Source organism: Gekko japonicus, unplaced genomic scaffold, assembly GCF_001447785.1.
Source record: "Gekko japonicus isolate JY-2015 unplaced genomic scaffold, Gekko_japonicus_V1.1 scaffold369, whole genome shotgun sequence".
NCBI lineage: Eukaryota > Metazoa > Chordata > Lepidosauria > Squamata > Gekkonidae > Gekko > Gekko japonicus.
The window spans coordinates 236,668-257,712 of record NW_015160846.1 but is presented as its reverse complement, the minus strand read 5'-3'; the positions used below and the strand labels follow the sequence as shown (position 1 = coordinate 257,712).

At 49.0% G+C, this 21,045-nt stretch overlaps 1 protein-coding gene across 1 annotated transcript in view; it reads right to left on the bottom strand.

Annotated features, from left to right (window-relative positions):
- The window catches only part of TLN2 (talin 2), a 156,066-nt gene extending 135,498 nt beyond the window's left edge, over positions 1–20,568 (bottom strand). Inside the window, exon 1 of the mRNA XM_015420227.1 lies at positions 20,210–20,568. The gene's annotated coding sequence lies outside the window, so the exon portion shown is untranslated. The remainder of the gene's footprint in view (positions 1–20,209) is intronic.
- Between the last annotated feature and the right edge of the window lie 477 nt (positions 20,569–21,045).

The following is a 21,045-nucleotide window of genomic DNA, read 5'->3' as shown; positions in this document are numbered from 1 at the left end:
AAGAGCGGTGCTTTTAAAACAACTTTGGGGAACTAGGGAGTTGAACTGGAGTTCTGGCTTGCGATGGCTGATTTATTTGGCTTAAATTGAGTCTACCGATACTGTAACTTCATGGCTCTTTTCCTGCTAACTTTCTGCGTATTGTTCCCTCCCCCCATTTTTCTCCCTTATGTTTATGATTTGTCTAAAACTGCCCTGCGTACCCAACATAAAATGGAAAGGTTTAAGTGTGCGTGTGCGTGAATCGCTGTCGAGCTGCGTCCAATTTATGGTGACCCTATGGATTAATGTCCTCCAAAACATCTGATCCTTAACAGCCTTGCTGAGGTTTTGCCAACTGAGGGCGGTAGGCACAGACGCCTACATTAAAGGTTCCTACTTCTTCTTTCCCAGCATTCCTTTATTTTTGGCTGGGGATTTAAATGCTGAACTTGGTTGCACTGATGCATTCTAAATGGTGGACGCTGGATTTAAATTTCCCACCCACCATGTCGGGGCACAGAGCTCCAAAAGAAGGCTCTTGTTTAGTTAAACTGGCGGGTTGGTTTCAGGCCATTATTAATAGTGACAAAGCAGTCTGACATCCCAGGAGATTTGGAGTTGGGAGTAAGCAATGAAGTGGCTAAATTTGCGGATGACACAAAGTTGTTCAGGGTGGTGAGAACCAGGGAGGATTCAGCTTCAAGAGGGAACTGGATAAACATATGGAGCAGAGGTCCATCAGTGGCTATTAGCCACAAGGTATAGATAGGGACTCACAGGTTGGGGCAGGTGATGCACTGTATTCTTGGTGCTTGGGGGGGGGGCTAAAGTGGGAGGGCTTCTAATGTCCTGGCCCCACTGATGGACCTCCTGATGGCACCTGGTATTTTTGGCCACTGTGTGACCCAGAGTGTTGGACTAGATGGGCCATTGGCCTGATCCAACATTGGCTTCTCTTATGTTCTTATGAGATTTTAGGCGTTCGTCTTACTCTTTCACGAAATTGATGAGTCCCGTATATTTCATATGAAAATAGGGAAAGCAGAGTTTCGTGGCAGAATGGGGCCTGAACCCAGATGGCCAAGGTTGTCGCTTGCCACTACAATGCACCAGAGTCTCTGGGTACAAATGAATCTACCCTCTTCAAGACGACCGGAAGTTCTCACCAACATCAGCAGAGCCAAATTTATAGATAGGAACTCTCGGTCAGGGGCAAGTGATGCTCTGTATTCATTGGTGCTTGGGGGGGGGGGCAACAGTGGGAGGGCTTCTAGTGTCCTGGCCCCACTGCTGGACCTCCTGAGGGCCCCTGGTATTTTTGGCCCCTGTGTGACACAGAGTGTTGGACTGGATGGGCCACTGGCCTGATCCAACATTGGCTTCTCTTATGTTCTTTTGGTCTTCTGTCTCACCATCTCTGTACAAATCATCTGTGTCTGTTGCAGAGGGAACATGGGGGGTTTATTTATTTATTTTTAATTTGCAAAATTCGGCCTCAAGCAGTGGAGTTTTGTGTCCGGGGGGATCCACCAGCTTCTAGTTCTCCAGCATGACCCACAACTGGAAAGTTCTGAGACAGCCTTGAGCGAAAAGGTGACGTCTAAGCAGGGAGTGACAGCTGCCCGTGGAAACCAAGTGGCATCTCGAGTGACCCCAGAGACTCTGAGTCAACCAGAACAATTAAGAGCAAAGTCAAGAAGGAAGCGAAGTTGAAAGCCCAGAGAAACATTTTTGCTTCGCTTAGCTAGCAGGAAGTTGGCACTGGAAAGCTGAGAGAAGCAGGAATTCAAATGGATTCACTGAGAAATCCGACACAGTAGAGGAGGGTAAGTTTTAGGGGGCTGAGGACAATGACCTTGAAACCCGGCCACCTCAAATGGTCACACTGTCCTCTATGAACACAGAGAGAAATTAACATCTGATCCTTGAAAAAGAAGCAGGTACTCTGCTGCAGTGTTCCCTCTAAGCTGAGTTAGTGTGAGCTAGTTCAGTTTTTTAGCCTCCAGCTCACACATTTTTGTCTTGGCTCAGGAAGGATGGCTCCAGAGCAAATTGCTCACTCACAATTTTAATGCCAGTAGCTCAGAAAGTAGCATTTTTGCTCACAAGAATCCACAGCTTAGAGGGAGCATCGCTCTGCTGTAAGCCTCCAGCATGAACACAGAGGGACACCTTCTTTATCCCTTGAGTTGGAAGGCCCAGGCAAGCCTGATCTCATCAGATCTCAGAAGCTAAGCAGGGTCAGTCATGGTCAGCACTTGGATGGGAGACCACCAAGGAAGTCCAGGGTTGCTATGCAGATGGCATATGGCAAACCACCTCTGAACGCCTCTTGCCTAGAAAACCCTACAGGGTCACCATAAATCAACTGTGACTTGAAGACACTTCCTCCCTTCACCAGCACAGGAAGTATGGGACAATGGTGATTTGCAAGCTGTGGCTCTTGCAGAAAAATACTCGCCATCAGTGTTCCCTCGATTACAATTGATAAATTTAATTGGGAAACAATTTCTAAAGCAAAAAACCAACTAATCTTATATGGTTCCTAATTACAAAATATTTGTATATTTTTTATTTTTTGTAATTTTTAAAGTGTGAAATTATATTGACTTTAACGAATTGTTAAGACATTTTACAAGAAGGATTTGTTTCTTATAATTTATCTTTTAAGACTGTTGTATGTTAAGAACCGTTAAATGTTATAGTTAAGATTTTTTCTCAGCCTTCTCTTCTCTATCGCTGTTATATTGTTAACAAATATTCTAAATAAACTTTGAACTGTTACAATTAAAAAAAAAATCAGTGTTCCCTCTGAGCTGAGTTAGTGTGAGCTAGCTCACAGTTTTTTAGCCTCCGGCTCACACATTTTTGTCTCAGCTCAGGAAGGCTGGCTCCAGAGCAAACTAATATATGCAGCAGCCAAATCGCTCGCTCACAACTTTAATGCCAGTAGCTCACGAAGTAAAATTTTTGCACAACAGACTCCACAGCTTAGAGGAAGCATTGCTTGCCATTAAAGCATCTTTACAGTCAAATGATTGCATTAAACCACTCAGCCACCACACTAACCTTCCCCCATCAGAAAACGTCTTAGCTGCCTTTGTGTTTTTTGCTTCCAACTTTGAATAATTTACGCCTAAATGCTTGCTTGTAATTTGATTTTCATATTTGCTGCTGCATTAAAATGGGGGGGGGGTTTACGCAAAACACTGTACACGACGGTATAAGCAACAATAAATTTGTTACAATAAATTAAGCCCGTGAATCACAGTCGCAGGAGTACAGTGCCTTTATTTTGTCTGCAATTAATCAAAGAAATCCAAAACCCCAAATGAAGACATTACATCACTGGCTTCATTCTTTCGCCCCAATGAAATCAGTCAGTTTTGACAGGACAGCATATTTCTGCTACTTATTTTCCCATTCAGTGTTTTGTGCGCCTTATGGTGCTAGCAGAAATCTGATCAGAGATTTGTTCCTGATCATTAAACTTCTCCACTGTTTAAGGTAAAGGAAGTATTGGCGGCTCCAAAGGAAACTTCAACCTAGCAAACCTTTCAGTTCTCGAACTCTGCTTGTTCCCGAATGTTTTGGCCACCAGGCAGGCCCACCACATATTGGAATAGCTGCTCTCTCCCCTTTTGACACATCCAACACAGAAGATGGTACACGCCTCTTATCCCAAGCATCCTGTCTCACATGGTGGCCAACCAGTTCCTCTGGAGGTCCAGCAACAAGGCACAGAGGCTGAGGTCTTCCCCTGATGTTGCCTCCTGGGACTGGGAGTCAGAGCTTTATGGTCTATGAAATGTGGAAGTCCCTTGTAAGAACATAAGAGTCCAGCTGGATCAGACCAGTGAAGATCCATCTAGTCCAGCATCCTGTCTCACACAGTGGCCAGCCAGCTCCTCTGGAGGTCCAGCAACAAGGCACAGAGGCTGAGGCCTTCCCCTGATGTTGCCTCCTGGGACTGGGAGTCAGAGCTTTATGGTCTATGAAATGTGGAAGTCCCTTGTAAGAACATAAGAGTCCAGCTGGATCAGACCAGTGAAGATCCATCTAGTCCAGCATCCTGTCTCACACAGTGGCCAGCCAGCTCCTCTGGAGGTCCAGCAACAAGGCACAGAGGCTGAGGCCTTCCCCTGATGTTGCCTCCTGGGACTGGGAGTCAGAGCTTTATGGTCTATGAAATGTGGAAGTCCCTTGTAAGAACATAAGAGTCCAGCTGGATCAGACCAGTGAAGATCCATCTAGTCCAGCATCCTGTCTCACACAGTGGCCAGCCAGCTCCTCTGGAGGTCCAGCAACAAGGCACAGAGGCTGAGGCCTTCCCCTGATGTTGCTTCCTGGCTCTGGGATTCAGAGGCTGACACATGCCTCTGAATGTGGAGGTTTCCTTTAGTCACCAGGGCTATTTGCCACTGAGAGACCTATCTAGTGTTACCAACTCTGGGTTGAGAAATACCTAGAGATTTCGACTGAGAAGGGTGGGGTTTGGAGAGAGGAGGGATTTCAGTGGGGTATAATGACCTTACCAAAGCGACCGCTTTCTCCAGGTAGATGGATCTCTTCAGTAGTCTACCTCATCCTGCATCTTAGCTCATGTGTTCTAAACAGATTACTAAAATATAGAAAAAGCTAGACCCCAGTTTGAATGGATGTCAAAATCTATCACAGATGCATAAACTTCCATAACTAAAAGAATGACAGGCCTGCTTTCACCTTCTAAGAAAAGAGGTGATGTCTCCATATGATCTATATTTTGGAGCAAAGGACGAGTTAAAAAATTTCTAGGCTCGGAAAAGTAGTTACAACATTCAAAGGTCACGTGATACATGGTGACCGGATCTCTGTCGCCTGGAGATCAGTTGTAATCCCAGATCTCCAGACACTAGCTAGAACAGGGGTGTCAAACATGTGGCCCAGGGACCGGATCAGGCCCCCGGAGGGCTTCTCTCAGCCCCGCAGTGGAACTGGCTGTCTTCTGCTTCTTCTTCCAGTTCTGCTGCCGCTGCTGCTGCGTCATCGTAGGTTTGCAGCTTACAGATACACACCTGAACAACAGACTCAGGATTGCAACAGCAGAGACATTTTGATGCAATAATTCAGAGCAAGAGGTACCAGTTACCAGACGCTGTTGAATAAACAAAATATTGCAAGAGTGTTGATGTTTTAAGCATGTTTTTATTTTAAGTAAAAAAACACCAAACCCTTTGCGTTTGTGTGTCCTTTATAAAGTTTATCTCTCCGCTACCTGGCATTACATTTTATGACACACGTGGCCCGGCCCAACAAGGTCTCATTTATGTCAGATCCGGCCCTCATAACAAATGAGTTCGACACCCCTGAGCTAGAGGCTGGCCGCGCCTATCCTGTATGAATGGGGGGGGGGTAATTTGCATTTTTCATATATGTGTGTGTGTGTGCATGTGTGCACACACGCGCATGTGAGTATGTGTGCACCTGGAAGTCATGGAGACCTCTGGTGACTGACCCTTACCGGGGGCCTGGAGAATATTCAGAGAGGTAGAATCATAGAACTGAAAGGGACCTCCAGGATCACCTAGTCCAACCCACTGCACAATGCAGGAAATTCACAAATGCCCCCCACACCCCCAGTGACCCCTGCTCCACGCCCAGAATAAAGCCTGCCCCCACCTCCCGCCTCTGGTATTCCTTGGAGGTCTCCCATCCAAGTACTTGCCAGGGCCGACCCTGCTTAGCTTCCGAGATCTGACAAGATTGGGCTGGCCTGGGCCATCCACGTCAGGCCCTCTAACCTGCCTTTTAAAGCCATCTACGGCACTCTCGGAGCGGGAGACGGGCAGGTAAGAGCCACCTAGAAGCCCCCGGAGGCAAGCCCCACAAAAGCAAAAAGACTGTCAAGTAAGAGCGCACTGGCATTTCCCAGCGATTGGAAATTCATGTCGCCCACTGTTCACCAGGACAGTCAGAGGAAGCGCCAGCCGGACTGCCCACTTGGAGCCCCGCAATGTCTCTTCAAATTGTGAAAAAGAAACCAAAGAAGGCAGCGTGTGTCCAGTGCTCACTAAGGAGAACACAAAGGGGCAGGCGCATGAATTGCACGACCGCTTATCCTGGGAGAGCTTGCCGCTTCCAGTAAGCCAGAAAACGGCCCTTCCTCCTCGAAATTGATCAAGAGGAGTCCATTTAGAATTCCTGTCTATAAAAGAGGCCCTCCCGTCAAGGAGATGCGTCGCAAGGTGGCCGTAAACATGAGCAATCGCAAGGGCCTGCCTTTTAGCTCATGCCCGGCAGCGATCACGGAGGATCGATAGGAAGGGGGCAGAAAACTGGCTGCTCCTGCAGTTCACATTTAACAACCCCAGCTTCGCGTAAATGACATATTCTAAGGATCAGGGACCGGGTGCACTGCTTAGGACACACAAAGGTCTTTTTATACAGCCGGAAACATTTTTGTAAGCCTGGGAAAACAAACAGGTGGGAATATTAAGCATCACAGACAGCAGCTCTGAGGCCGGGCTCATACATGCTGGGGACCGAAGTGATCAAATGGACCACATTATTAGGACAGAAGGTGGAAGATGACATTTGGGGACATCCATACCAGCAGAAAACTATTGCGCCAGGGAGAAAAATCTTGTCCCCTCTATTTGCTTGTTCTGTTGGTTTTAGGGTTGCTGGTGGTTGTACTCGCCTGGCCGGCAGGGGGCTCCCGGGACACCGGAAGTGGCGCAGAGCTACTTCCGGTCAAACTGGAAGTGCCACCCCCACCATTATGACAACACCCGGAAATGATGTCATCACGTTGGGTACACTGGGGGCAACACTCTGCTTTCTGGGCAAAATTCTGATAGATTTGACCTCAAAACCATGCAGTTGTGCCCAAAAAGCAGAGTATTCGCCCCCCCCCAGTGTCCCTGACATGATGGTGTCAACCGGAAGTGACGTCATCTTGTTGGAGAGGCACTTCCAATTTACCTGGAAGTTGGGTGGGGGGACATGCGTCTGTGGACAGGGCCTCCCCCACCGGCCAGCTAGCTGGCATTGGTATGGAGCCCCTCCATAATGGGGTATCCCCCACTGGGGGACCAGGAACCCTAGTTGGTTTCCTGTTTGTGGGGAAGTAAGTTTTCGAGAGTCACAAAGGGAGCTTTGACTTCTCGAGAGCTTATACCCTGACATTCTTGTTGGTCCCTAAGGTGCTAATGGACTCAAATCTGGCTCTTTATATCGGACGAAGGAAGCTTCGATTCTCAAAAGCTGATACTCTGGAAGTCTTCCTGCCTTTTAAGGGCGCATGCCATGAACTTCCATCCTCAGTCCGCAGTCTATTCTACCGCCTCATTCTCCCGCCATACATGAACTACTTTCAAAGCATCATGGGATACTGTATTCACCATGGCCAAAAAACCCCTCCATCACTACTTTTAAAATCGAGAACTCAGCAGCCGCTGCCAAACAAACCAGACCGTCCAAACTGCGAAGGGCCTGTTTTGGACCCAAGAAGGACCGGTGTTCACGAAGCTCCCTTTCCACTGCGCTCTGCTGTTGTCTTCCGCGATAGCCTGGGAGTAACGGATTTAAATCAAATTGAATAAAAGGGGTGCCTTTCTTCTCCAACTGAGCTGCCAAAAGGAGAAATTGCATGAGAAGTTTGGAGTGCTGACTCTCCTGGCAGAGCTTGACACAAGCAGAGATAATTACATTCTCGCCATAAGCAAAAAGTGTACAGCTTGGACGGGTGTCAGAGCCTTCACCACCAATCAACACACACGCAACACACATGCACACCATCCTCGGCGTGCCTAGGAGACAAATGCAATTTCCCAAACATGCTGCAGCGCACTTCTCCTGGAGCAATGGCTCTGGAAACCCAACTTTCAGGAAGGGAGCGGAACGTAATTAAAGCCATACGCTCCTGGGGTGAAATCCTGCTTCTACCTGGACTCACACTGGCTTCAGCAACCATTTAATAGAGAGAAGCGCAAAGTCCTACACTGTCACATTCGTCGTTCTTACGGTCGGTCGTAGAACTTAGAGTGGAAGCGGTGAAATCAGGAAACAGCTGTCCGTTCTCTCTCCTCAGAACTCGGCTAGTCACTCGGAAGCCCGATCTTCCACATGGTGACGCCTTTTATCAGCATGAAAGCTCCCTATCAGTGTTTCCGCACAGCTGATTAGGTCTTTGCGTTCATGCTAACCGCTTCCTCACTGGATGAGATTTCGGACATCTTTATTCCTTTGTAATTCCACCCCTCCCACTTAAAGCCACAAGGCTCTCCCTTGTTGTCTCCTAGCGTCTTCTCTAGTTGGTCCTGTCTGGTGGTTTCCTCTTCTTGTTGCTTGGCCTCCTCTCCCTCTGCTTGCTTTTTCCATGGGGTCCTGCTGATGGTTCTTGCTGGTCCTATTCCCCAGGTTATGGTATCGCCCTCTTCCCTCCGACCCGGGATGGCTTCGTCGTTCGTAGGCAGGGGTTCCTGACATACACTTAGGTACAAAAAATCAAAGGCACAGATACAGAATGGGAGGGACTTGGCTTGACAGCAGCACATGTGAAAGGGGTCTAGGTGTTCTGGTTGATCACAAGCTAAACATGAGCCTGCAGTGCGATGTGGCTGTGAAGAAAGCTAATGCAAACTTAGGATGCATTAACAGGAGCATTGTATCCAGATCATGGGAGGTGGTCACTCTGCTGCATTCTGCTATGGTCAGGCCTCACCTGGAGTACGGTGTCCAGTTTTGGGCATCACATTTGAGGAAGGATATTGACAAGCTTGAGTGTGTCCAGAAGAGGGCAACCAGGATGGTGAGAGGGTTGGAATCCAAGTCTTATGAGGAAAGACTGAAAGAGTTGGGTATGTTTAGCCTGGGAAAGAGAAAGCTTAGAGGGGACATGATTGCCGTCTTCAAGTATTTGAAGGGCTGTCATGTAGAAGATGGAGCAGATCTATTCTCTCTTGCTCCGGATTGCAAGACTAGATCTAATGGGTGGAAATTACAAGGGAGTTGTTACTGTAAGAGTGGTTGAGCAGTGGAACAGTCTGCCTTGGGAAGTGGTAGATGCTCCTTCGCTGGATGTTTTCAAGCGGAGGCTGGACGACCATATTTCGGGTATGTTCTAGGTATGTAAGGCTATCTTTCGGCGATGCTCCTGCAGAGTGCAGGGGGTTGGACTAGATGACCTGCAAGGTCCCTTCCCACTCTAACATTCTATGATTCCTGTCACCTGGACTAGCCACTGCACAGAGGAAGCATCCCTGTTTCTCTGGCAATATTGCCAAGAATGCCTGGATGCCACATTTGGACAATACCCAGCTGTTCGGGGCAATCAGATATCCTGAGCTCAAGCCAACTGGGAACAGGTGGAAGAAGAAGAGGAAGAAGAAGATTGGATTTATACCCCGCCCTTCACTCGGGAGTGTCAGAGCAGCTTACAACCTCCTTTCCCTTCCCCTCCCCACAACAGACACCCTGTGAGGTAGGTGGGGCTGAGAAAGCTTTTTCGAGGACTGCTGCTCTTGAGAGAACAGCTCTGAGAGAACTTGTGACTGTCCCAAGGTCACACCGGCAGCTGCCTGTGGAGGAGTGGGGAATCAAACTCAGTTCTCCCAGATTAGAGTCTGCACTCTTAACCCCTACACAGAACTGGAAACTGGTACTGGAAACCATTCTGATGCACAGTTCAAGCTACCAGTTCCTTCTAAGCTCAACTACAAATGTAAGGTGGTGTCTGGCCACACCTAAGCAGTCCCAATCCCCACGGCTCGCTCCATCTGATAGCTGTAAGACTCCACTATACTTTGTGCTCATGTCAAAACTCTTGATGGTGGCTCCTTCTCTGAGTGCTTTAAAAAGAGCAATTCCCAACTAAAGGCTTCCAGCACTCCAAACTCTTGTATAATAACAATTTCAAAACAATGAAAGAGAGAATCTTCACGATTTCTCTCTCTCCAAACAGGCAAAAGCTCTGGATGCCCAACCAAAGGCTGCTGAGCCGGACTGGAATTCAGAGGCATTACGACAAAGTCCCTCATATTAGACAAGCAGATGTGCTACAGACTGGGGAAGGCAGTTTCCACAGGGTTGCGCATAGAAACACCATTTCCTCTACCACACACAGGGTTAGGGTTAGGGTTCAAACGGCGGGGGACACCCACACACACAATGATGCAGTTGCCACCAATGACAAATCACCACAGCTCACCAGAAAAGGACCACTATGACGGTCGAAACGGGGGCGCTGCATGCACAGAGTTGGCTTGCGCAACTGGCATTTCCCCGAGATCCTCACCCCGACGGAGGCCCTTCACACTCCGGAGGCAGCTGGCTCCCTGCCATCTCCACGTGAACCAGCCCTCAAACACTTAACATTCATCTCAGCAGTTCCCTCTGATAACTATTGAAACCTACTGTGTTGCGAGCTCTTTGTTCTGGAAGCCAAACTCATCAGGAATGTGAGGAAGAGGGGGAGGGAATCACCGGCCTTCAATTAACTTTTGCACAAATGATTTTGGGAACCATGACCAGAGGTAACGGTCCAGATTCTGTGCTGCTTAAATGTGTTGCTCCTGTACTTTTTGGGGATGCAAAAGGAGCTGCGGTGGCTCAAGTGGTTAAGACGCTGAACTGCAGACTGTGGAAGGTCAGTAGTTCAGCAGTTCGAGACCCGGGTGTGCCGCATGACGGAGTGAGCTCCCATCTCTAGTTCCAGCTCCTGCCAACCTAGCAGTTCGAAAGCAAGAAATTGCAAGTAGATAAACAGGTACCACTTCAGTGGGAAGGTAACAGCATTCCATGCGTCTTGGTGTTTAGTCATGCCGGCCACATGACCACGGAAACGTCTTCGGACAGCGCTGGCTCTTCGGCTTTGAAACGGAGATGAGCACCGCAATCCTAGAGTCGGATTCGACTGGCTTTCAAGCAAGGGAACCTTTACCTTTACCTTTTACCAAATGCAATTGTTTGGGGCTTTGTTGCCACTTGTTACGAAGTAATATGCTGCAATGATGGACTCGTTCGTCACCCGTTCGCTTGATTTCAAAGTATGGAAGTTACCAGATTTCCTAAATTCAGGTGGTACCCTTCCACTCAGGACAAAACTGCAGTTGTCTTTGCTTCCCAAATGTGCTAACAAAACCAGAGAGAAACATTACCATTAAATACGTTTTCCTGGTTTTTGTGTAAAGCTGAGATATAATGTTGAAGAAGTAAACAAATTGGGAATATAAGTGATGAAAAACAGACAACGTACAAAAATAGTAAGGCAGAGATCCTGGATAAAATGGGTACAGCTAGGCCTGGGAAATACCTCGAGACTTTGGGAGGTGGAGCCTGAGGAGGGCGGGGTTTGGGGAGGGGTGGGGCTTCAATGGGGTGTAATGCCGCCAGAGAGTCCACCCTCCAGAGTGGCCATTTTCGTCAGACAAACTGATCTCTGTCACCTGGAGATCAGTTGTAATCCCAGGAGATCTCCAGCCACCACCTAGAGACTGGCAACCCTAGGTATAGCTCCGTCACCTATCAGCTAAGACTGAGGAGCTGAAGTCCCTATTGGATACCCTGTCACTGGGCAATAATATTTCACAAGCCATTTGGACAGCAGTACAGAGCAGTTTTATCTAGGATAACACTACCATTTCGGGATGAAGCTGAACGTGTTTTGTGCATGTTGGGTGTTTTTCTGGGGTTTTTTGTGTGTAAATGGGTGGGAGCATCCCAAAACTTGACCTCTACCTAGCTCAAGTGGTTAAGACGCTGAGTTGCAGACCGAAAGGTGGGTAGCTCGGCAGTTCGAGACCCGAGTGCCGTGCGACGCAGTGAGCTCCCGTCTCTGGCCCCAGCTCCTGCCAACCCAGCAGTTCAAAAGCAAGACATCGCAAGTAGATAAATAAGTACCGCTTCAGCGGGAAGGTAACAGCATTCCATGCACTTCTGCATTTTTAACCATGCCGGCCACATGACTGCGGAAATGTCTTTGGACCGTGCTGGCTCTTCAGCTTGGAAACAGAAATGAGTGCCGCCCGCTAGAGTCGGATTCGACTGGCTTTCGAGCAAAGGAAACCTTTACCTAGCCTGAAAGCCCTGTTACTGTCAACAGCCCAATCTCCTACCCATACCTTCCGTTTACTGCTTTTGGTCGTCTTGTATACCGTTCTCTCCTTCATACCTCCATGTCCCCTTTTCGGGCTTTTCAGCATTGGACAAAATTGTGTGTTGACATTTCTTTTTGAGGGACGCAAATCTAAACTGTACACAATACAGTTGCTTGTTAATTTGGGCTTTTGTTTTGTGCTTTCTCGCTAGCTCGCCGGAAAGGAGCCAGCTGCCATTACAGGGTGGCCCGATTCAGTCCACTGAGCAGGCGATCAAGATGGTGCCGCTCAGAGCCAGCGACCTCTCCTGCCAAACGGGGCCTTGCATGAGTCAGTCTTCTTGCAGGCCATATTTACACGCTAACAAACAATGTTGAGTCCCCAGGGACAACTTCAACGGCCCTGCGGAGCTGTTAATTTAGTAGCCAAAGGCGGGATTCCCAGCCGCTACACACTTAACCAAAAGGCCCAGATTGCAAAAGGACAGACTTCGAGAGGGGAGGATTTGAAAAGCTGAGAAAAATCGGGCAACTGTGTTTCACTCACTGCAATAGTGAGCTGTACGAGTATTTGTTCAAGCCTCTCTGTAGACAGCACTGTCAAATACCCTTTGGATTCAGCGCTGCACCCGCACCTGGGAGCCAGTTTGGTGTCGTGGTTAAGTGCGCGGACTCCAGTCTGGGAGAACCGGGTTTGATTTCCCACTCCTCCTCCACTTGCAGCTGCTGGATGACCTTGGGCAAGCCACAGTTCTGATAAGAGCTGTCCTTGAAAAAGGGCAGTTTCTATCAGAGCTCTCTCAGCCCCACCTACCTCATAGGGTGTCTGTTGTGGGGAGGGGAAGGGAAAGGAGATTGTAAGGCACTCTGAGACACCTTTGGGTAGTGAAGGGCCACGGGGTATAAATCCAATCTTCTTCTTCTTCTTTGCCAGGCCTTTCAAGGGTGTGTGAATTGGCAGACATCTTTTAAGGGGGGGGGGAATTTGGGATTTGCTATCTTATGTCGCTTTTAGCTGAAAATGTTTTTAACACTTATTGCAAGCCGCCTTGGACCACGAGCAAAGGCGGGATATAAACATTTGAAATAAATCGTGATCCTAATGTGTACCACAGAGTGCCTGAGCTAAATGGTTAGACTCGAGTCCAGTATGGTGTAGTGAGTTAGAGCCAGTTTGATGTAGGGGTGAAGTGTGCAAACTCTAATCTGGGAGAACCGGGTTGGATTCCCCACTCCTCCACTTGCAGCTGCTGGATGACCTTGGGCAAGCCATAGTTCTGTCAGAGCTGTCCTTGAAAAAGAGGGTGTCTGTTGTGGGGAGGGGAAGGGAATGGAGTTTGTAAGCTGCTCTGAGACTCCTCTGGGTAGTGAAGGGTGGGGTATAAATCCAATCTCCTCTCCTCCTCCTCCGTCTCTGTCCAGTTTGGTGTAGTGGTTAGGAGCACAGACTCTAATCTGGGAGAACCGGGTTTGATTCCCCACTCCTCCTCCACATGCAGCTGCTGGTGTGACCTTGGGTCGGTCACAAGTTCTTTCAGAGCTGTTCTCTCAGGAGCAGTTCTCAAAAGAGCTCTCTCAGCCCCGCCTACCTCACAGGGTGTCTGCTGTGGGGAGGGGGAGGGAAAGGAGATGGTAAGCCGCTCTGGGACTCCCTTGAGTAGTGAATGGAACATTCAGTAAACAGTGCAATAGGGTTAGGATCGTAGAAGTCCGGAACCAACAAGAAATGCAGCAGAGTTGATGCTGACGCTCCCTTTTGAGATCAGGGCCCAGCAGGATGGTCTTCAATTCCGCAGGGCCTGCAAGACGGAGCTGTTCCGCCACGCCTTTGGCTGAGGCAGCGGGCACCCATACGTGGCCTCCCTGAGGCTGCTGTCATCTACCCACTGATAACTGGCCACTATTCCATCTCTATCAACAGGCCAGAACCCATTATAGCCAGCTGCATTTTTGCTTTTGAGATGTAACTGCCAGCTTCAGTGTTTTATATTGTATTGTGTTTTATATGTTATATTTTGAGTGTATTTATTATAAATGATGTTACCCACCCTGAGCCTGTTCATGGGACGGGTGGGATATAAATACAAATAAATATTATGTTATCATCACATACAATTGCCAGATAATCTGAAGCTTGCCAAATGCTGCAGGCCACTGGAAGAAGAAGAAGAAGAAGAGGTTGGGTTTATACCCCACCCTTCTGTTGATGGTGTTGACTTGCTCTGCGTAATCCACCTTGAGTCCTTGTGAGAAAGGCGGGCTATAAATAATGTGAATAAATAAATGAATTAAAGGCAGGGATCTCTTCAGCCACCCTATCAGGCAAGCCACTGTTAAGAGAAAGAAGGGCTGGGTCCTTAAATTTACCTGGCAGTGGTATGTTAACATACCTTCACCACACTGCAAAGATCTCATATAAGGTGGGTGGAGACTTGCTCGTGTAACGGGAAAAACAGAGTCTCTGGACAGAGCACCAACCCTGCCCTGGATGGCCCTGGCTAGCCCAATCCCATCAGATCTCGGAAGCTAAGCAGGGTCAGCCCTTGTCAATATTTGGATGCGAGACCACCAAGGAAAACCAGGATCATCACGCAGAGACAGGCGATGGCAAAACCATCCTCTGAAACATCTCTGGCCTTAGGAAAAACAAGACTACCTCCCCACCTAGTGGTGCATAGCTCTTAAAGAGCTAGAACTTCTGGCTGCCAGACAATCTTAGAATCTCCTAGCTATTCTACATACAATACCTGATGATGACGACGACGACAATGACGATCCCTGCAAAGGCCTCCACCACCCAGGAATCTCTGAAAACATCGATAGTTTGCAGAAGGACAGATTATCGCAGCAGAGCTCTGAATCATGGAGTTCCTGTTCCACGGCTCTCTGGTTCTTTTGATGCCCAGTGTCCTGTTGTGGCTAAGCGACATTCCTCCCTCTTGGCCTTAGAACAAAGTTCTTGCCCAGTTTTATTTATCTGTCTCATGTAGATTCCGCCCCGTTTCCTCTAAGGAGCTCACGGGGAGCAGGTTAGGCTAAGTCTAACAGTACACTACCTGGGCCAAGGACACGCCCATGAGCTTGCTTTGAACCCGAGGCCAACAATTCTAGTGAGACGCCACACCACACTGGCTTTTAGACTTCCTTCATATGCATCATCAGGGAGACCCCCATTCACTGTCAACATGTGAGTGCTTCTTAGCAAATACCAAGTTTTTTGACATTAACTAATTCTCTTGATACTATTTGTCTATTTCGGTTATTCATCCTCTAGCTGAAATTCAAGGTAGATTACATAGTACAAATCAAGTGTAATCCACAGGACGGGACATCCAATGGACGGTGAACAAACAGAGATCTCAAACAGAGCTGAAACACAGCATCAGCTTTCAAACACGATACTGTAAGTGATGTAGAAACCACCTACGGTAGCCTCAGCAATAGGCGGCATTGCAGCAGCATAGCTAACAGTTCCTATCCCCTTAACCAAGGCAACTTTGTGAACCGTTTCATCACAAAAAAGTCCTATTTACCTGTGCAAAAAAAGCCCTCTTGAATAATACAAACTGACGAATGAACTGTTACAAATATTAACTGGTTCCGTCCATTCACACCCATTTAGGGAACAATCTATTGTCTCATGGAAATGACTTCATTCCAATGGGGTCTGCACGGAAGAATCTCCCAGGGGATTGTGACCTCTGAACCAGACCTGCCGCCACAATACTGGCCTTAGGTAAAGGTAAAGGTTTCCCTTGCTCGAAAGCCAGTCGAATCTGACTCTAGGGATGCCATGCTCATCTCCGTTTCCAAGCCGAAGAGCCAGCGCTGTCCAGAGACTTCTCCGTGGTCATGTGGCCGGCGTGACTAGACGCCAAGATGCGCAGAACGCTGTTACCTTCCCACCAAAGCAGTACCCATTGATCTACTTGCAATGTCTTGCTTTTGAACTGCTAGGTTGGCAGGAGCTGGGGCCAGAGACGGGAACTCACTCCATCAGGCGGCACTCGGGTCTCGAACTGCTGAACTACCGACCTTCCGATCTGCAGTTCAGCATCCTAACCACTTGAGCCACCACTGGCCTTAGCGGCACCCAAAATACACAAGTTGCTGCTGCCCTAGCATTGCCAACCTCCAGACGGCACCTGGAGATCTTCCGCTATTACAGTTGATCTCCACATGACCGAGATCAGTCCCCCAGGAGAAAATGGCTGCTTTGGAGGGTGGACTGTGTGGCCTTATAACCTGCTGAGGTCCCTCCCCTCCCCAAACCCCACCCTCCAGGTTCTACCCCCAAAATAATCTCCAGGGAGGGGATTTCCCAACATAGAGCCGGCCACGGTACGCCGCCCTCTCCTTTCCTAATGGGGGGCTGCCTCCAGCCGCCTGTGTTAATTCTGTCTCGCTGCAAACAGCCGCCTTTCCGCGGCCAGCCCAGAAACCCGACCCAGGGTCCCAGCCAGCAGTTCAGCCGCCGTCCCCCGGCAGATTCCGTCTCCCACCCTGGGAATATCCAGCTTCCACTGAACTAAAAATGGCATTCCTATATTCTCCGAAATGAGCCGGGGAGCCGGGAGCAACCGCTCGGAGCCGTTTCATAACCGTGCGCCTTCTGTGCCGTGCACCTGGCCGCTGACGTAATCCGGTCAAATTTATATGTGGCTCATTTGGCCATCGGATGCATTAAACGAGAAGGAGGGATGCCATGACGAGGGATCTGGCTTTTGCAGTTGCTTCTGGAATGCCCAACGAAGGGGACCCCTATCCCCATGCTTACATGAAGCTGCCTTATACTGGATCAGACCCCCTTGGTCCATCACAGTCAGTACTGTCTATTCAAATTGGCAGCGGCTCTCCAGGGTCCCAGAGGTCTTTCCCATCCCTTCCTGCCCGGTCCTTTTAACGGGAGATGCCGGGGATTGAACCTGGGACCTTCTACACGCCAAGCAGATGCTCTAACCATTAAGCCATGGCCCCTTGTTTACTTCCTCTCTCCAAGATCTAACTTCTCACTGATGTAGCCAACGACCCACTCCACTTGGGCGGAGGACGCTCCCTGCAAAGTGGCTGCTCCGCCACAGGATCAGGACAATCCCTCTGCAGATAAACCACTCACACTCTGAAGAAGTTCAGCACAAACACAGGTTGGTTAACCACCTTGGTGGGACAAAGGACAAAGCCACTTGCATGTGTTGATGCATTTCACTGGCAATTCACCAGCTCAGGTTCCAAAATACCCATGACAAAAAGACAGCCAGTGCAGTGTAGAGGTCAGAGGATCAGACTAGATCGCGTTGATGCGTTTCACTGGCAATTCACCAGCCAGTGCGGTGTAGAGGTCAGAGGATCAGACTAGATCTGGGAGACCCGGGTTCGAATCCCCACTCATGCCATGGAAGCTTCCTGGGTGATCTTGGGTCAGTCACACTCTCTCAACCTACCGTTTTTTCATTTTTCACCCCACCTTTCTCCACAACGGTGACCCCAAGCAACTTGCATTCTCCTTGTCTCCTCCATTTTATGCTCACAACCACCCTGTGAGGTAGGTTAGGCTGAGGCTATGTGATCGACACGCTAACCACTATACAACACTAGCTGTACTAGAAAGCCAGTGTGGTATAGTGGTAAAGAGCAACAGACTCTAATCTGGAGAACCAGGTTCGATTCCGCACTCCTCCACATGAAGCCAGCTGGGTGGCCTTGGGTCAGTCACAGCTGTCTCAAAGCGATCTCAATCCAAAAAACAAGTCTAGCTCACCACTTAGTGGTTTTGTGTAGTGGTTAAGTGCGCGGACTCTAATCTGAGAGAACTGAGTTTGATTCTCCACTCCTCCTCCATGCAGCTGCTGGTGTGACCTTGGGTCAGTCACAAGTTCTCTCAGAGCTGTTCTCTCAAGGGCAGTCCTTGAAAGAGCTCTCTCAGCCCCACCTACCTCACAGGGTGTCTGTTGTTGGGAGGGGAAGGGAAAGGAGTTTGTAAGCCGCTCTGAGACTCCGAGTGTAGGGCGGGGTATAAATCCAATCTTCTCTTCTTCATAACCCTAAAAGAGCTATAACTTCAGTCTGCCAGACAATCCTATGATCTCCTGGCTGTACTACACACAATGCCATACGATAATTATTATTACTAGCTGTACCTCACAGGGCTGTTGTGAAGGTAATATGGAGGAGAGGCGAATGATGTATGCTGCTTTGGGTCCCACTGGGGAGGAGGCAGAGGTATAAATAACGTAACATAAAAAGGGAGGCCCTTCTGGACTGTCCCATCAATCAAATAGCCTTGCCTTGTGGGCACACAAGAAAGTGCCTTTTCGGTGGCAATCCCCAACGACTATGGAACAAACTCCCAAGAGAGGTGCGCCTGGCCTCCTCCTTGTCTGTCTTCAGAAGGAAGATGAAGACCATTTTGTTTAGGACACCCCACATGTCCCCCAGAGAGCACTAAGAGCGGGGTCCCAAAACCGTCTGGCCCTCCCAGGGCCTAAAGAAGCCAGGCTAGCAGTGACGAGGACCAGGGCCTTTTCTATGGTGGCCCCTTACTGGTGGAACGAGCTCCCGGACGACATCAGGGCCCTGCGGGACCTTTACCAGTTCTGCAGGGCCTGTAAAACGGAGCTCTTTCGCCAGGCCTTTGATTAGGGGCCGCCTTTTAACATCAAGGCCCTGGCCTCCCAACATCAAGCACCAGCTCAACATCTAATAGCCTGGCAAGAACTCAGACTGTGGAGGTAGTTTGATCACCTAGATGCTGACGCAACCCCACCATCATTTATTAGTACTATCTTTGCTAGCACCTACTTGCGCATGTTGTGGTTTTACAAGAAGAAGAAGAGAAGAAGGGATTGGATTTATACCCCGCCCTTCACTACCCGAAGATGTCTCAGAGCGACTTACAAACTCCTTTCCCTTCCCCTCCCCACAACAGACATCCTGGGAGGTAGGTGGGGCTGAGAGAGCTCTTGACAGAAACTGCCCTTTTTCAAGAACAGCTCTGACAGAACTATGGCTTGCCCAAGGTCATCCAGCAGCTGCAAGTGGAGGAGTGGGGAATCAAACCCAGTTCTCCCAGATTAGAGTCCGTGCACTCAACCACTACACCAGGACTGCTCTAGAGAACACCTCTGAGGGAACTTGTGACTGACCCAAGGTCACACCAGAAGCTGCATGTGGAGAAGTGGGGAATCAAACCCGGTTGTCCCAGATTAGAGTCCGCGCACTTAACCACTACACCAAACTGGCTCTCATTATTTATTATATACTTTATTATTGTTTTAATGCATCTCGCTGTTTCAATATATTTATATATACTCTGTAAGCCGCCCAGAGCCTGCCTGGCAGGGAGGGCGGGATACAAATTCAACAAATATTTTTTTTTGGGGGGGGGAATTGGTTTACGCTACCTTGCAATTTTAAACTTTGGTGTTATGTACTTTTGTGTATGTTTTAAGTATTTTATTTCCCTTGTAAGGTGCCGTGGGCTCCAAAAGGAAGTCCTATAATAAATGTTACAAACAAAATAAAAAATAGCGTGATAGATAAAGAAATCCGTTCCCCTGGATCGTGCACCCACGGTTCAGATCTGCCCCCTGCTCGTCGCGCTGCTCCAAACCGGCCGCCCAAAGCATCTGCCTCGCCTGGGCTCCAGGGACAACTGCCAACAAGGCCTTCAAGGAATTCCCACCCAGAACCCCTTCCTGGTTTCCCCGTGGCAGCCGCGAGAACCGCAAGCGGTTTGCAGAGCCTGCCACCTCTGAACTTCTATGTGCGTCCTGTATTTAAGCTTGCAAATACAGGCAGCTCCCCTGCAGTGATCATCTTAGCACAGCCCACAGATAAACAAGGCTCTTCCCAGCCTAGGAGAGTGTTTGTAGGGGGAGGAGACAGGAGGGAAAGGCCTTTGCAAAGTGCCACTTCCTAGCTACTCTACTGCGGGAAGAGCCATCCCCTTCATAGTGAAAGGACACGAAGGAAGCCCGTCGGATTTGTCTTTGCCGTGTCCGTGAAAGGCAAAAGGACCCCCCTTTTTGTGTGGCTGCTGAAAGGGCCATTCAGCTCCGGAGCCGTATTTCTTGCACACACGCTTTGGGCTGAACGGCTTGATTAGCATGCTGCTCTTCATGGATCGGCAACAGGGTCTCTCCCTTCACTTACCTCTACAAGAACACCGCAAGACGATCAGACCTGCCTCCCATAAGGAGCAAAATGTCTTAACACCATCCGAGGCTGGGGAAGTCTTCCTTTAGAAGGTCGTCCAGCCATTTGGAGATCATATGCTTTCGATACGCTGCCGCCGTTGGCCGTTGGTAGACTGCCCCGAGCCGAGATGTTTCCTCAACATGATGTAAAGTTTGGGGGCTGCAAACCTGGTAACGTGCTATTCGAGCAGAAAAGACCCCTTCTTCTATATGGTTTAAGAGCATTCCACGGGCTGCTCCTTCAATCCGCAAAATCCATTTTTCCCATCGTTGGGGATTTCAGCTTTTGCCGCACCAGCCGACTTAGCCGCTAGACTACAGTATACTGGCGGGCGCTTCTCGGGTTGCAAAGCTATTTATGTCTGCTCAGCAATGCAGGCACCCGTTACAGCTCTTATGCGAAACACGCAATCTCATAGGAAGGAGATTACAAGAACTCCATTAATACCTACTCTCCAAGGAACAGTCTGCACACACCGTACGGACGACGCGAAAGCCATGTATCTCCTGATGGGTGTGGACTTGTACAAGGCACAACAGTAGGCCGGTGATACCAGCCTACTAAATTCTGAGGGAGGCTCGTACGATGTCATGGAAGCCCTTAAGAAGCGAAGAAGAGCCCTACTGGATCAGACTAGCAATCCATCTAGTCCAGCATCCCGTCTCACACAGAGGCCAAACAGTTCCTCTGGAGGGCCAACGCCAGGGCATCGAAACTGAGGCCTTTCCCTGCTAAGAACGTAAGAAGAGCCCAGCTGGATCAGAGCAGTGAGGGTCCATCTAGTCCAGCAT